The sequence below is a fragment of the Podarcis muralis genome, chromosome 2 (assembly GCF_964188315.1).
Source record: "Podarcis muralis chromosome 2, rPodMur119.hap1.1, whole genome shotgun sequence".
In the NCBI taxonomy this organism is placed as follows: domain Eukaryota; kingdom Metazoa; phylum Chordata; class Lepidosauria; order Squamata; family Lacertidae; genus Podarcis; species Podarcis muralis.
In genome coordinates, this window is record NC_135656.1 from 26,136,609 (window position 1) to 26,153,402 (window position 16,794).

Sequence of the window (16,794 nt, forward strand, 5' to 3'; positions counted from 1 at the left end):
CAGCAATGAATTTTTCATCTATTTATCCCCAGTGAAATGTGCAGCAGGGAGTCTTGGGGACATCTGGTCAAATGTCCTTTAGTCCAGACAGACGGAGGGGTGGACAAGGCCTTAGGTGATAAGCAACACAGGCCTCTCTGATTCCCGTGAAGTTTGAGGCAATGCAAGAAAACAGCCAGTAGCTACAGAATTGTCCACACCAGACTCCCCTCCAACCTGATGTCCTCCATATGGACTTGCAGTACCCATCATCCTTAATAATCGGCCATGCTGACTCAGGTTGATGGGAGTTGTAGTCCAAAACATCTGGAGGGCACCCGGTTGGAGAAAGCTGGCCTTGACCTAGACCCTATTGAATGATTAAAATCAAGAGTCCCATGGAACGTGTTCTAAGTTCTGACGCCTGATCCACACACACACACACACCCCTTCGATACCCCCATCCAGCCACATCACTAATGGTTGCTTGCACTCCCTCCCTCCCACATAGTAGGAAACTATGTGCTTTTCCATAGATTAGCTCGTTTTGTGTTCTTAGGGACACAAATCATTATGCGTTACAACGGTATTCCCAATTTACTGTATTTGTTTTATTTGTGATTTTATTACTTATTCCACATTTTCTGTATTTTCCATGTGCTTCATACCACTTTCATCCATTTAGAACTCTTTTACATGGAAACCTGGGCTCCTCTCCACCAGCTAATGTGTTGAAGGCTTTATAAACAGTCTTGTTTCATTGTTTTCCCTGCATGTTTCAGTCCCCAGAGTGTGTGACTCAAGTTATGTTTGGTCCGATTCCGAATGTTCTGTAAGGTAGGAGAGAGAGGGGAGAGGAAGGAGGGAAGTGGGAGAGCGAGTAGGTGAGAGAAAAGCAGCTATTAATGTGATAAGCTGTGGAAAATAAGAAACATTAAACTGACTCAACTCATCTTCCAAAAAGGGAAAGTTTCATATTCTAATGGCAGTGGCCTTTTTCAACAGAGGTGGTTGCTAGATCCATAATTTTAAGTAGCCCTAGACATTCTGCTAAGACCTTCTTTCAGTTTCTTTGAACCAAAGATGGGGACCTTCTTAACTTCATGGTGAACCTTCGGTATGTGTGCACACATGACAGTAGTGTGTAGGGGTCAGAGGCAAAAATTGAGTAAACCAATAGACGTCCTATGGTGTCAGGTTCTGGGCAAGTGGCAGTGGTTTGGTGTAAACAGCCTCATGGACCAAATTAGGACCCATGCCAAGCCAAAATTGGCCCATAGGCTGGAGGTTCCCCACGCCTGCTATAAGGGATTCTAGAAGAAAGCCATGCTGTGAAAAGCATATCCTGACTGTGACCCCCAATCCAAGGAGATAAGTAACAATACAACCTTTATAACGCATCTGATGGTGGCCCTGTATAGGGAAGTTTTTTAAAAAATGTTTTATATTTTATTATGTTTTTTATATATGTTGGAAGCTGCCCAGAGAGGCTGGGGCAACCCAGTCAGATGGGTGGAGTGTTGTTGTTGTTGTTAAATAGGACGTCCCTATTTTCATTGGGAAAATGTTGGAGGGAATGGTTTTGTGGAGAAATGGAAACTGCCAAAGATGGAATCAAACACTGAAGATCACAGAGAAAGGTGTGGCTGTTGTTAGATGGGAAGAGAGGTTCATTTAGAAGACATGGGGGCAGGACTCAGTTAAGACTGCTGGTTCACTGGAAGACTTCACAGATTGAATTACTGGACACAGAACTTTGGTAGCTTAGTTGTGTGAAATTCCTCACCCTACGTTATTGGAAAAACAAGAGATAAGAATACACTGTGATTAAAAACGGCATCTCATGCTTGAAATATAAATTGCTAAGCCCGTTTAATGTGGCTGTGGCAATTTACACCAGATGGTCTGGTGGCAAAACATAATTTCCTGTGTTATCAGTTGTAGGGTTATTAATTATTTCATGTTTACACTACTTGTGATTAAAAATATGTGTACACTATTTCACTCCCCCCTCTCTCATTGCAGTCTCTGCTCTGTGTTCCTCTGCTAGGGAACAGTGCCAGTGGTAACAATAGAGAGGGCAAATTTCATGGGAGACCCCTGGCTGCAGAACACTCTCTCTCTCTCTCTCTCTCTCTCTCTCTCTCTGTGTGTGTGTGTGTGTGTGTGTTCCCCTCCCTCCCTTTCCTTCTACAGAAAGTTTCAACTGGTCCCCAGCATGTAGCTTTTAAGGCAGATAGTCAATACATTATCATTTTACTATTAATGGTTTTTATCTGTTAGCTTTTCTGTTTCTTGTTGTTGCTACCTTGTTTTTATGCTGATTCTACTTATCTTTTTTATTGTTTCAAGATTATGTGTTTATGTTGTGAACTGTCTTGGGTGCTGAAAGGCGGCCTTGATAAATGGCTCAGATGAACAGTTTTATGAGAAGCTATCCACACTTGCATTCAGAAGTGGATAGTGGGGTAGGTGGGGACTGAGCACTCGCTTGACCTTGCAGTAGCTGAGACACCACTGTTTATTTGGAGGATATGGGTTGCAAGATGGCAGGGAGGCCAGCTCAGTGCAAATGCACCAGCAGAGCCAATCCAGTGCTCCTGCCAGTGTGTTTGCGCACTGGCCTTCTTCACTATTCTCCCAGTAAGCAGCCACAACTCAGCTGTTGGGAGATCAGGTTAGTGATGCCATACCCATCCCACCATACCTTCCGCTACTGCCTGAATTATTGTTTTGGACACTTTTTATTTTAAACCAAGTAAATTAACACATAACACTAACATTTTCTTTCAACACTTACAAAATAGTAATCATGGACTACAAGACTCGTGGGCATCTTAAACGGAGCAACAATATGCAACCACTCCCATTTTCTTAAAGCTCTGCTACTTTTTTGCTGGAGCTAATAACGTTGGACAAGTTGTTCTTCCGCCTGCCTCTCACGATCTGCTCTTTATCAACTCGGCCGTCTTCTTTTTTTGGCATGGGTAGGAGGTGAGACAAATGGACATGTCCTGGTTTGGGGGCTATGGAGTCGTGCCGTGTTTGCATGATCTTCCCTTTTGGCGAGGTTTCTCAGCTCTCCCCATTGCCTTCTTTGATCTTGGTCTTTGTTTTGTTTTATTTTCTGCAAGGTTCCCCTTCTGTTTTGTTCTGGTTTGGGAATGGGGTTTCCCTCCTGCTTCGCAACAAGAAATGTCGAGTTGTTATTGTTTCATAAATGCCAAGTGAAACCTGGCAAACCTTATTATCATTCTTTTGGCATTCCTTCACATGTCCCTACACATGTTTCACCTGAGTAAAATATCAACATTCCCTTTGAGTTTTGATTTGGGGGAGATTCGGTAGCAGCAGCAGTGACTCATCCTTCTGGAAGTTTCATGCTGAAGAAGAAGGGGAGAAAGTGGATTTGAGGGCTGAGGAGGAGTGTGAGGTAGGGAGGGGGGAAGGCCTAAATTAAAACATCTGGCTAGGTAATTACATGCACTAAAAAGTTTACAGTCTAAACTACCCATACGTAATTGATCAAACTATAGTGATGTGTCACTTTCACTTACCCATATTAAGCAGTGGGCTTCACCTAGCTATACCCCATGCTAACCTCCACTGCTGACCTGCTACAGTACACTTATTAAAGCTGCAATTATGAGGTGATCCTTAATAGCTAGGGTCTTGCTTCAGAGGGGGGATTTTTTTTCCCCTGTAGCTCACATGCGACAATTAAAGATAATTTAAAGTGTAAGTAATTGAGCTCAGTTTCTGGAAACTACTGTAGAGGTCTTGTCCCAAGCATCTGACAGGCGTAGTGGTGTATTTTGACAAGTTTTCTGCAGACTTCCATTAAATACCAACCAGGAGTTCTATTTTCTTTGGAGTCACTGGCCAGGAAATGGTGCTTGCAAAAGGTTAAGCCTCCAGAGGGGCAAGGGTGTTGCTCGCGTTCTGTACCGTGGGGATCCAATTCCAATGTAAATCTTAATTTTCGGCCACAAGGGGTCTTGCCTCCCGTGTCATTTTGGAACCTCAGAGAAAACAGAATCTCGAGCCCTCCAAAATAGTTGTTTTCGAGCATTTTAAATGTTTGCCTGCCGCAGAAGCCTCAGACACATTGTGGAAGATCTGGAAGCAAATCCAAAAGGGGCAAACTCAGTTCATGTGAAACTTTGGGCTTTAGGGGCTCACAGTTGCCCTCAACTTTTATTCACCCTGGCAGCCTCACACAACGGTTGGTGGCATTCAAAGGCTACATGCCTATGAGTTTGACCAGAGCCAGTAGCTAGCAGGGCTTGGGGCTGGTGAGGGGTGGAAACAATCTCCACATACCCTCCCTGGATACTGACCTCCTCAACGCAAGTAGCCAAACATATCTTTCATGGGCTTCGGAATGCATAATTTACAATGGGAAGATGACAAAGAGCCAGCACAAATTGTTTGTTTGTTTTGGTTTTCTTTTTGTGTTTTTTTTAAAAAAAATATTCATTTTATAACATAAATAAAGAACACAAACAGAAAAACAAACAATACAAACAAATTCTTGTCATAACCTTATTTTTCTAAACATTGTTAAGTGGGCTTCCCCAAGTCCCACCTATCTGATTTTCATTTTACTTCATCTTTAGCAGTTTACATATATCATAGTTTCTAACCATCTTCTTTTTTTAAATCAGACTTAAAATAACTTCACATTTTATCGCTTACAAATAATATTATTTTAAAATAAACTATCTTCTACTTCTAACCCTACAGCCTATATCCACTTCCAAAGCTATTCTAAAATTTAAATATTAACATATTTTTAAAAATATACCTTAAACTTCTTCCCTGAGAGTGCCCTGAGAACGAGGTTTAAAAATGGAAGCCTCTTTTCCAGGGGAATAAAACACTTGGGAGAAACTGGAGGACATATTCCAGCACAGCACTGGCTTGTGCTGGTGTAATTCCTATAGATTTTTTATTTTCCCGTTTATTGCTTTTAAAACATTTTTAAAGTTACTTATGGCACTTATAAGATATAGCCTAAGTGGTGCAGTGGATCGGGTGCTGGCGCTGGGCCAAAGCAACCTGGTTCAAATCCCTGCTCAGCAATGGAGCTCAGTGGGTGGCCTTGGCAAGTCACCCCAACCTATCTAGTTGTTACGACAGTAAAACAGGATAACCCCCTTGCACACCACCTGATCTTGCAGGGAAAGTGTGATACTTTAATCTCCGAGTTATTCTTGAGCAAAGTATTATAAGCGTTGTGTGAACAGAGTGCCCTTTACAAGCCTATTCTTGGAGAACCAGCCATCCTCTTGTGCGCAAAGGCCAGACAGGACAGGATGTCACAAGATGACAAGACCATGGCTGGGTTGTCAGGGTTTTCTTAGGACAGACCATCTGGCAACTTGTAGAAGGACACAGTACCTGAATGATGGGAATGCTGTGAATTTAAATGTTTTCTGCAGTTTTAGATATATAGATATATATATATATATATATATATATATATATATATATATATATGCTGAACCAATAACCAAACTGAAACACAGCTAACCTTTGACATTTGCACTTCTACAAAATTTACAAAGCAGATCTCCAAGCAAAATGCATGTATTTTAGAGGAAATTGCACACACAAAAATGCATATATTAGTGAAAATAATATACAAAAATGCCTCATATTGGAGGGAAATGCTTGCCAAAAAATATATGTGTACAGTCATACGAAATCTGTTCCGGAAGTCCGTTCAACTTCCAAAACGTTTGAAAACCAAAGCACGGTCAGTTGGAAGCCGCGGAATCCCTGTTGGACATTTGAGTTCCAAAGAACTTTCACAAACCAGAACACTCACTTCCAGGTTTGCAGCATTCAGGAACCAAAAAGTCCGAGTACCAAGGTATTCGGGATCCAAGGTACGACTATATTTGGAAAGATGTGGACCAAAATGCACACAGATCTCCATGCAGACTTCTTTTTAAAAAATCACAAAGTGAATTTAAGATTGGAAGTATCTCCCTCCCTCTCTCCCTCTCTCTCCTTCTCCTCACCCACAAACACCAAGAGTGACCCCAACTTACCTCCTGCCTATATTGCTCCTTCATTGAATGTGTTGGCCTGTGCTTCTGGGATACTCTTCCATTCCAAGCAAGTACAGCAGGCAAGTGGGTACTAGGCTAACCCTGCAAGAATGTGCCTGTCTGCCACTAGGGCTGGAGTCAGCGATGGACCAAGAGAATCGGGTGCCTGGGGCAGCGCATGTGCCCTGCGCCAGTTGCCCATGGGGCAAGGCAATCTGTGGCAGGATGCTCCGTGGGGCCTCTGAGGAGTCTGCCTGCCTCCTCCCACTCAGCCGCCCTACAGCTGAGGGGAAGGCGGAGGGCGGACAGTTTGGGGCAGTGTGCCACCCCACATTTTGTCACCCCCTCAGTGGTGACACCTGGGGCATACCACCCCCACCGCACCCCCCTTCCTCCACCCCTGTCTGGAGTTGTTGCTTCCTTGCAGAGGGTACCACATGACTACCATCATGGAACTCCACTAGTAATGGCAACCTGTCAGCCATGGAAGCGCCTCCTCATTCTTCCCCCCTCTATCAGTCTTCCCCTTTCCACACAATTTTGACAGCTGCAGTGCCACTGTCACTGCTTGCCACACAGCAGTCACCCTCCCTCTGGGCGCCCATTTCAAATTTTGCACGCACACGTTGGAGATGCAGATGAATGCCACTTCTCCCTCAGCCTGCCCAGTTTACTGGGGAGTTTTGTACACATACGCTGAAAACAAAACACAGATTTGTAATTGAAATAAATACATTTCGATTGTCAAACCGAGCAGGTGGGGAAGCTGGTTTATCCCTTCCTTTTAACAGCAACAGGGGAGCCTAGATGCCCCCCAACCATATGAGCTGATTTTTGATCCCCCTGGGTTGGCAACCGTACCTTTTAATTGTCCCTCATACTGGAGAATTTGCCTGGCAAGATCCGATGTCTCAAAGAGATTTCTTCAAATAGGCATTTAATTCCTGTCCAAAACATTGTGCCTCCTGAAGTTCTTAAGGCATCGTGAGTTGCTAGTAAACAATTACGTGTTATGATTTGGATAGCAAACCCCATTGCCTGGGGCTACCTTGATGACATTAGAATTCACGTTTCTGAATTAAGAATCTAGCATTTGACCTTTGTGATAGGAAACATATGGTCAGTGGCTTATTTGTGTGCATCCTGCTGTTAGTGCTTCCTCTCTTTTTCTTTGGAGTCTTCCCCCCCCCCCTTCCATCAGTCTCTTATTTCTCCAGACCTGGTTTGAAACTCATAGGAAAACCTATCCTCATTGGGCCAGACCTGCATTGCCAGTGGGACAGCATCAGTTGGACGTTACTACCTTTGTACTGTAGCATAACAACAGTACTCTCATGTTACGTCAGTGAGCCTTGTGTGAGCTCCAGGTTTTGGGGAATCCTTGGACAAGACGCATGCATGGCAACCCCTGAGCAGCTCCAATTTTCCTTGCTGTACTCACTTGCTTATGCTCTCCCTCTAAATTAAAGATTCCCCATTATCCCTCCCTACCCAGTGTGGTGTAGTGGTTAAGTGCGGTAGACTCGTAATCTGGTGAACCAGGTTCGCTTCCCCGCTCCTCCACATGCAGCTACTGGGTGACCTTGGGCTAGTCACTCTTCTCTGAAGTCTCTCAGCCCCACTCACCTCACAGAGTGTTTGTTGTGGGGGAGGAAGGGAAAGGAGACTCCTTCGGGTAGTGATAAAGCATGATATCAAATCCAAACTCTTCTTCTTCTACCCAATGGGCTTCTTAAAAAGTGTTGATGGTCATGGCAGAACAATTGATGATTTTTCCACCTGCTATAGCAACTGCAGATGCTGTGTACTAGATGCTGTGTGACTTTTAATTCATTTTTATTGCTTCTTTTATTTCCCATATTTTATTTTATTGTACCGCAATTTGCATTCCGCAGAATTCAAGTCACAATAAAGGAAAATACAACATAAGAAATAAAAGAAGCAACTGAAATGCAACTGAAAACTGAATGAAGGTTCTAGTTACAGGTGGGTAGCCGTGTTGGTCTCCCGTAGTCGAAACAAAATAAAAAAATTCCTTCTAGTAGCACCTTAGAGACCAACTAAGTTTGTTATTGGTATGAGCTTTCGTTTGCCTGAAGAAGTGTGCATACACACGAAAGCTCATACCAATAACAAACTTAGTTGGTCTCTAAGGTGCTACTGGAAGGATTTTTTTTATTTTGAATGAAGGTTGCAGAACACAGGTGGTCCATGGACCACAGCTTGGGAACAAGGTCCATTCTTAACCAGAGGTACCACTGTATATAACTTTTAGAAGACAGCTGAAGGCAGCTCTGTATCTGGAGGTTGTTCATGCTTTTGTTATATTATGTTTTTATATGTGTTGGAAGCTGCTCAGAGTGGCTGGAGCAACCTAGCCAGATGGGTAAGGAGTTGTTGTTGTTGCTGCTGCTGCTGCTGCTGCTGTTATTTGCCTGCAAGCAGGACCTGAGCATCTACTTTCTAGCCACTGGTGTTCAGAAGCATACAGTGGTACCTCGGGTTACAAACACTTTGGGTTACAGACTCTGCTAACCTGGAAGTAGTACCTCGGGCTAAGAACTTTACCTCAGGATGAGAACAGAAATCGCGCGGCGGCGGCGGGAGGCCCCATTAGCTAAAGTGGTACCTCAGGTTAAGAACAGTTTCAGGTTAAGAACGGACCTCCGGAACAAATCAGGTTCTTAACCAGAAGTACCACAGTATTGCCTTCAACAGTGGGGGCAGAACACAGACATATTTCAAAGAGTGAAAATGCTGAGCTTTTGCAAAATTGCAAAAAAATGCCATTTTTTTAGCTTCTTTTTTGGAAAAAAAACAGCAAAAACAGCACTGTCAACATGGGCTGCCATACATCCAGATTTTTGTGCTAGAGACAGCGGGATTCCACATTCCGGGAAATCCCAGACATATGGCAACCCTACCTAAGCTGTATCCAAAACTACGACATAAAAAGAATAAAACAGCATCATAAAAACAGATTCAATATGGGGGTTCAGGGTCCCATTTTATGGGTAATGGGAATCTTGGGCAAAGGTATGTGTGTTTTTTAATATATTGGGGAGAATCAAATAACAGATGTCTCAACTCATTCTCCAAATCTTTTGTCTTTGTCAAACTGAGCCATTTTTTTTTTTTAAAAAAATAGCAACACTCTGAAAACTTGGCAAGAGATTTGGGTAGGAAAGATGGGTAGGAAAGAAAATGAATTAGACAATAAATGGTTGTTTTTAAGTGAGCATATATATATATATATATATATATATATTTGCTTTCGTAGATTTTCACGGGTACAGGAATGCAGGTTTTGGTGTCCTCGGGTGTCTTCCCGTGTAAAAGATGGGGTGTCTAGGCGACGTTTCGACGAGGTCTCACTCGTCATCTTCAGGCTGGTGCTTTCGGCTTCTTGTTACTGGAACAGAGCAGGATCTCAGTGTTTGAGTTCCTATAAATACTGTTGAGGAGGTGTGTTGTATAGCCTCCAATGTTCTGGGCAGAGAGGAAGTTCCCAGGCTAGTGTGCCTTTTCTTCTTTGCTCTGTTCCAGTAACAAGAAGCCGAAAGCACCAGCCTGAAGATGACGAGTGAGACCTCGTCGAAACGTCGCCTAGACACCCCATCTTTTACACGGGAAGACACCCGAGGACACCAAAACCTGCATATATATATATATATATATGCTTTCGTAGATTTTCACGGGTACAGGAATGCAGGTTTTGGTGTCCTCGGGTATCTTCCCGTGTAAAAGTTGGGGTGTCTAGGCGACGTTTCGACGAGGTCTCACTCGTCATCTTCAGGCTGGTGCTTTCGGCTTCTTGTTACTGGAACAGAGCAGGATCTCAGTGTTTGAGTTCCTATAAATACTGTTGAGGAGGTGTGGCCTCCAATGTTTTGGGCAGAGAGGAAGTTCCCAGGCTAGTGTGCCTTTTCTTCTTTTGTTCCTTAATTGCTTGAGGGATATCTTGAGTGATTTCTTGAGTGATATCCTGAGTACCACTTAGGTGGGTCATTAGGTGTGGATTAGTTGCTAAAGCCTTTGTGTCTTGACCTCTTGAACTTTGTGAAGAGTTTTTCTGAGAAGATGGGTGTACTACATTTAGTTGTGCTCTGGCTTGGCTTCGTGTATAGGGGCGAGCTGTGGTTTTGTGGCCTGTGCCAGCCAGATCTGTGTAGGGATTGCAGGGGGGTGCAGCATCCGGAGGTGCCACCATGGTTTGGCTACTGGATGGTGTCTGTAATTTATCTGTGGAGAGGGTCTGGGTTTGGGTCTGGTGTGGTTGATTGGTGATGGCGTTCTGTGTGCCTCTGGATCTGGTGTCAGTTTTTGTGGGGAGGGCTAATTTCCAGATGTCTGGCAAGCGGGATGTGTCGTCACGCTTGTTCATGTTGTGAGGGTGTTTCTCTATCTCGATGGCTTCCATGATTATTCTCTTGTGGTGATGTTCCATGTTAGAGAGCAATTTGGAATCTGCAAAATTAATTTCGTGTCCTGTTTCTTTCATGTGTTGGAAGAGAGAGGAAGTTTTTTCTTCTTTTTTGACGGCATTCTTGTGTTCTGCGATACGTGCATTTATTCGTCTGTTTGTTTGTCCAATGTACGTGGCTGGGCAGACTTTGCAGGGTATTTCATAGACCCCTTGGTTTTCCAACTGGATTTTATCCTTGGGGTTTCTGAGGATATTGGCTATTTTTTGGTTGGCGCAAAAGGCTGTTTTGATATTGTGTTTATGGAGGATTTTGCTAATTTTACAAATAAACTCCGTAGCCAAGACTCTCATCTCCAGAACCAAACGCCTGGCTGACAAAGACCACTTGACAACTGAGTTACAGAATCTCTCAAATGTGTTAATTGCCAATGGATACCAGCAAAACAGGGTTACGAAGCTAATCCAAAAAGAAACACCCCCCAAAAACCAAGACACAGAAGAAAACAATGGCATGGCCCTCCTTCCTTATATCAAGGGCACTACAGATAAAATTAGCAAAATCCTCCATAAACACAATATCAAAACAGCCTTTTGCGCCAACCAAAAAATAGCCAATATCCTCAGAAACCCCAAGGATAAAATCCAGTTGGAAAACCAAGGGGTCTATGAAATACCCTGCAAAGTCTGCCCAGCCACGTACATTGGACAAACAAACAGACGAATAAATGCACGTATCGCAGAACACAAGAATGCCGTCAAAAAAGAAGAAAAAACTTCCTCTCTCTTCCAACACATGAAAGAAACAGGACACGAAATTAATTTTGCAGATTCCAAATTGCTCTCTAACATGGAACATCACCACAAGAGAATAATCATGGAAGCCATCGAGATAGAGAAACACCCTCACAACATGAACAAGCGTGACGACACATCCCGCTTGCCAGACATCTGGAAATTAGCCCTCCCCACAAAAACTGACACCAGATCCAGAGGCACACAGAACGCCATCACCAATCAACCACACCAGACCCAAACCCAGACCCTCTCCACAGATAAATTACAGACACCATCCAGTAGCCAAACCATGGTGGCACCTCCGGATGCTGCACCCCCCTGCAATCCCTACACAGATCTGGCTGGCACAGGCCACAAAACCACAGCTCGCCCCTATACACGAAGCCAAGCCAGAGCACAACTAAATGTAGTACACCCATCTTCTCAGAAAAACTCTTCACAAAGTTCAAGAGGTCAAGACACAAAGGCTTTAGCAACTAATCCACACCTAATGACCCACCTAAGTGGTACTCAGGATATCACTCAAGAAATCACTCAAGATATCCCTCAAGCAATTAAGGAACAAAAGAAGAAAAGGCACACTAGCCTGGGAACTTCCTCTCTGCCCAAAACATTGGAGGCCACACCTCCTCAACAGTATTTATAGGAACTCAAACACTGAGATCCTGCTCTGTTCCAGTAACAAGAAGCCGAAAGCACCAGCCTGAAGATGACGAGTGAGACCTCGTCGAAACGTCGCCTAGACACCCCAACTTTTACACGGGAAGATACCCGAGGACACCAAAACCTGCATATATATATATATATATATATATCTTTTGTGGTTGGCCAATTTGGCAAAGAATTCTGTGGAAAACAGTGAAATGGAGTTAGGGCAGTTCTCCCCCCACCCCACCCCCAATGAACTTGCACGGTTCTTATAAGCAATAATTTAATTACAGCAAAAACAGTCATATAGACACAGCTTCAGGGATATATCCCAGAAAAGCATATTTGATTATGCAGCGTACTTGACGCTAAAATTATTTCTGAAGCAAGAGTGGGTGATGTAATACCACCAGTATTTATGATTGTTTTAATTTATTGTAAAGCATGTCGTAAAACGGAAAATTACTACTGGTGACGATCACATTTCCAGCCAGACACATTTAAAATTGAGCGTGTTCTATGTTTTCCTCTTAATTGGCTGAAGCTGGAGGCCACGATCCAGTCAAAGCAAAGCACTTCGAAGTCTCATTGACTGCAAGGGAAATTAGTAAGACTTAAATGTTATTATATTGACAGGCACACATCCAGAGACTCCTCATTGCTAGCAACTGGTATTCAAGGACATGCCACTTCTGGTCCTACATGGGAGTAATCCTAGGATAGCTCAGTTGGTAGAGCATGAGACCCTTCATCTCAGGGTTCTGGGTTCAAACCCCACATTGGGCAAAAGATTTCTGCCTTGCAGAGCATTGGACTAGATGACCCTCGTGGTCGCTTCCAATTTTATGATTCTATGAGTGCCTGACCATTGTGACCATTAGCCACTGATTACTTGATTGCTTTGCAACTTTCCAATGCCATCTAATTGAAATACTATACTTTTGCATTCCAGTCATAAGGTGCTGTCAAATGCTGGTGAGTTTCAGAACTGTTTCCCAGGAATCTCTGAGTTCTTTGGAAGCTTATTAAGCTTCATCAGTGGAAAGACCACTTCAGCTTTCAGTTTTGCCCCTACTGCTGATCTTCTGCAGTGGCAGCCCCAGGGGAACATCAGGTACCGGTATATCCTGAGATACACTCTCAATTCATGATGAAGCCCAGATCTCTTATATGCAAACCAAATGTCTAGCCCTAGGACATCTTCCAGAATCCTTTGCAAAATGCAGAAATTCTATGGCAGATTGAACGTTCAAAAAACACTTTGCAACCCCATTATAGATGATCTGGAATGCGGGTGGCGCTGTGGGTTAAACCACAGAGCCTAGGACTTGCCGATCAGAAGGTTGGAGGTTCGAATCCCCGCGACGGGGTGAGCTCCCGTTGCTCGGTCCCAGCTCCTGCCAACCTAGCAGTTCGAAAGCACGTCAAAGTGCAAGTAGATAAATAGGTACCGCTCTGGTGGGAAGGTAAACGGCGTTTCCGTGCGCTGCTCTGGTTTCGCCAGAAGCGGCTTAGTCATGCTGGCCATGTGACCCGGAAGCTGTACACCGGCTCCCTCGGCCAATAAAGCGAGATGAACGCCGCAACCCCAGAGTCGGCCACGACTGGACCTAATGGTCAGTGGTCCCTTTACCTTTACCTTATAGATGATCTGCAGACAGAAATGTATGAATATGCCTCAATCTACTTTGACATTCTTTCACATTTTCATCTGGTTCCCCCTCCCTCCATTCTGCTACAATTGTTTTATTTTGTATAATTATTTTATTTCACTGATGTGGAAGTATCCTTTTTTGTTGTTGTTACAGTTCTAACCAAGCCTACTCAGAAACAGGTCCCATTCAATTCACTGTAGCTTACTCCCAGGTAAGCTTGCAGCCTAGCTTGAGTTTTCACTTCCACATAGCCTCGACATCCTGGGTGGATCTACAGACAAGGGGGGCACTATAAATAAATAAGTAATAAATTAAATTGTTATAACAAAAGAAAAAAAACTCTGTGTAAAATCACATGGAAAAGTTTTGTGCTCTACAGCACCATCTGGTGTTGCATGTTTCTAATGCATTTAAAATGCTGGTTTGTTTTTACTAATGTAGCTGAATCCCCTGTCTCATTTCCCCCACTCAGACAGGAGCAGTGTAGTGCACTGCTGATATTTTGATCTTTGGCATTCTGGATTGCATGAATTATTCCTTCGCCACAAGTAATGCTGCTTAACCACATATATTTTCTATTTTTAATGCCATTTTTTATTTCATAAATGCATGTTTTGTTTTGTTTTATTTTTCGTTTGCTTTTCACTTAGATTGGATATTTTATTGTAATGTATTCATAAAATCTTATAAACACACAAAGAATGCATATTTTAATTCAGATAATGGTCGTGTGTGTGCATCTGCTAAAAAATTGCAATGCTCGAGCAAGTTTCCATGCGAAAAGAACACTCCTGAATGATACATTCCAATTTTTGTTTGTTTTTAAATTCACAATAGGAAGTAGATGAAGGCTGCAGTCCTAACCTCGCTGAACTAGGAGCAAGTCCCACTGAAACCACACATTTATCCAACACTAAGCCCCATGGAACACAGTAAGGCTTCTTTCTGAGTAAACATGCATTGGTTTGTGCCATTGGCTCTTTGTAAATCACAGGTTATAAAAGCCATAGGTTTGCATGAACAGACATCTGCCCAGTGACCCACATACTTTGGGATGTCTCTGTGCACATAGACTAGGGAAAAGAGCATGAGAAATGACTATAAATGTAGAACTAAAGCTGAGATTGTACAAAGCACAGTATTAGCAGATGATTCTGTGCTGAGGGAGGAAACGACTGTTGCTCCAACCTGAGTGTACTACTTATTGCCTCACAAATGTGGAAATGCCAGATTCACTCCTGCAATGACACACCCAAATACTTACTCTGGTTATACGCTTCTTAGAAGTCGGTGTAAACTTCTTTCAAACAGCTGAGGAACATCCCGTCTGGTTTTCCAGACGGTTATGTGCAAACCCACAGACAGGTATCTCCAAACCATGGTTCTGGCACAGGGCAGTTCACCGCAAACAGATCTGAGCAGCCAGTCCTCTGGGTGGACTTGGGGCTGTTTACTCATGTCACTGGCAAAGGTTTGCCATACCGCAAGCCATGTCAAGCTTGACATGTGGAAAGGCAGGTGAGGTTATTTCTAATTATACCTCTGGGAAAGGACTTACGTGAGCTCACACGTCCAAGTCACGAGAAAGGGCTACTCTATTCTGAGCCATTTAGCTAGCATTTCTTTCCTGGCCTAATTAAGGAGACTCTGAGATAGGGCTGAATGGAACTAAATGTGATGAGTAACTGCTTATTCGGAAGCACCAACGCTATGTGTGTGGCTAAGCATGCAATAACTTGATAATGTATGCGTTAGAGAAATCAGTTCTCATGACACCGACGGTGAGAGATGGAAGGGAGTTTTATTAGTGTTTGCACCTGTGGCAACATTTGATTGATCCTGTTCTAACATATCGTACGGATTATATTTACACTTGCGGGCGGCAGAACAGAGGAGGTTGCCTTTATTGGAATATAACTAGGTCACAACTTTATTAACATTTACAATCAGCAGTTACTTCATCTGCAATCAGCCTACACGGGTGGGTGGAAGATTCCCCTCTCCTCCACCCTGGCTTGGCTACCCATGCCACTGTTTGACCTTCAGGCACCCTTCTGTCTAAGGTGATGCCCTGTGCTTGGCCATTAGCTTAGACCAAGGGCAATTCTTTATATGCTGAACAGTTCCTACCCTGCTCACTGAGCTGCTGTTTACCATGTGTTTCCAGCCCTGGGGGAAGAGTTCCACCTGATCCTGTGTTAGGCACAGGTGGTTGACTTCACTGTCTAGGGACTTTCCTCTCCCTTATGTCTTCCACCCTGCCTACGCATCCCACTGCTTTCCATTGGCCGGCTTTGTTCCTCTTCTCTCTCCCTTCCCTCCCCACCTCTCACAACCATTTCTACTGTTAGGCCTGTGGCTAAATTCTACAGACAGAAGGTGCAGACTTCAGAGAAAAAAAGACGTCTATGTGGCGTTGTTGTTTTAATTGTTCGTTATGCTGCACATTACATCTTTGTCTCAAGAAAGGTAAAAAGAGAGGAAAGGGAGGTGCACGTGGTGAACATTAATAATAAAACAAAACTAAATCAAACAGTCTAAAATTGATAACGATTGCATACCCTCCAACATTTCTCTGATGAAAATAGGGACATCCTATTCAATACCTTGCAACATTTCTCTGAAGAAAACAGAGACGTCCCCTCCAACAAAAATAGGGGTGTTCTATTCTATATCCTCTGACATTTCTCTGTTGAAAATAGAGACATCCTACCAGCGCTGGTGGCGCTGTGGGTTAAACCACAGAGCCTAGGACTTGCCAATCAGAAGGTTGGCGGTTCGAATACTGCCAACCTAGCAGTTCAAAAGCATGTCAAAATGCAAGTAGATAAATAGGTACCGCTCCAGCGGGAAGGTAAACGGCATTTCCATGTGCTGCTCTGGTTCACCAGAAGCGGCTTAGTCATGCTGGCCACATGACCCGGAAGCTGTACGCCAGCTCCCTCGTCCAGTAAAATGAGATGAGCACCGCAACCCCAGAGTCGGCCACGACTGGACCTAATGGTCAGGGGTCCCTTTACCTTTTAATGTGGCACTGAGCCTAGGGCTTGCCAATCAGAAGGTTGGCAGGTCAAATCCCCGCGACGGGGTGAGCTCCCATTGCTCGGTCCCTGCTCCTGCCAACCTAGCAGTTTGAAAGCACGTCAAAGTGGAAGTAGATAAATAGGTACCACTCCAGCGGAAAGGTAAATGGCATTTCTGTGCGCTGCTCTGGTTTGCCAGAAGCGGCTTA

General features: G+C 43.8%; 1 long non-coding RNA gene across 2 annotated transcripts; it reads right to left on the reverse strand.

Moving 5' to 3' along the window:
• Positions 1-434: 434 nt before the first annotated feature.
• LOC144326908 (uncharacterized) lies at positions 435-6,140 on the reverse strand. 2 transcript variants are annotated; one of them, XR_013391796.1, is made up of 3 exons: positions 6,039-6,140; positions 2,780-3,157; positions 435-809 (listed from the first exon to the last, which is right to left on the reverse strand). It is a non-coding gene; the product is annotated as an uncharacterized LOC144326908 (long non-coding RNA). The 2 variants fall into 2 exon arrangements; XR_013391795.1 differs by lacking the exon at positions 435-809 and having other exon boundaries at positions 2,705-3,157.
• Between the last annotated feature and the right edge of the window lie 10,654 nt (positions 6,141-16,794).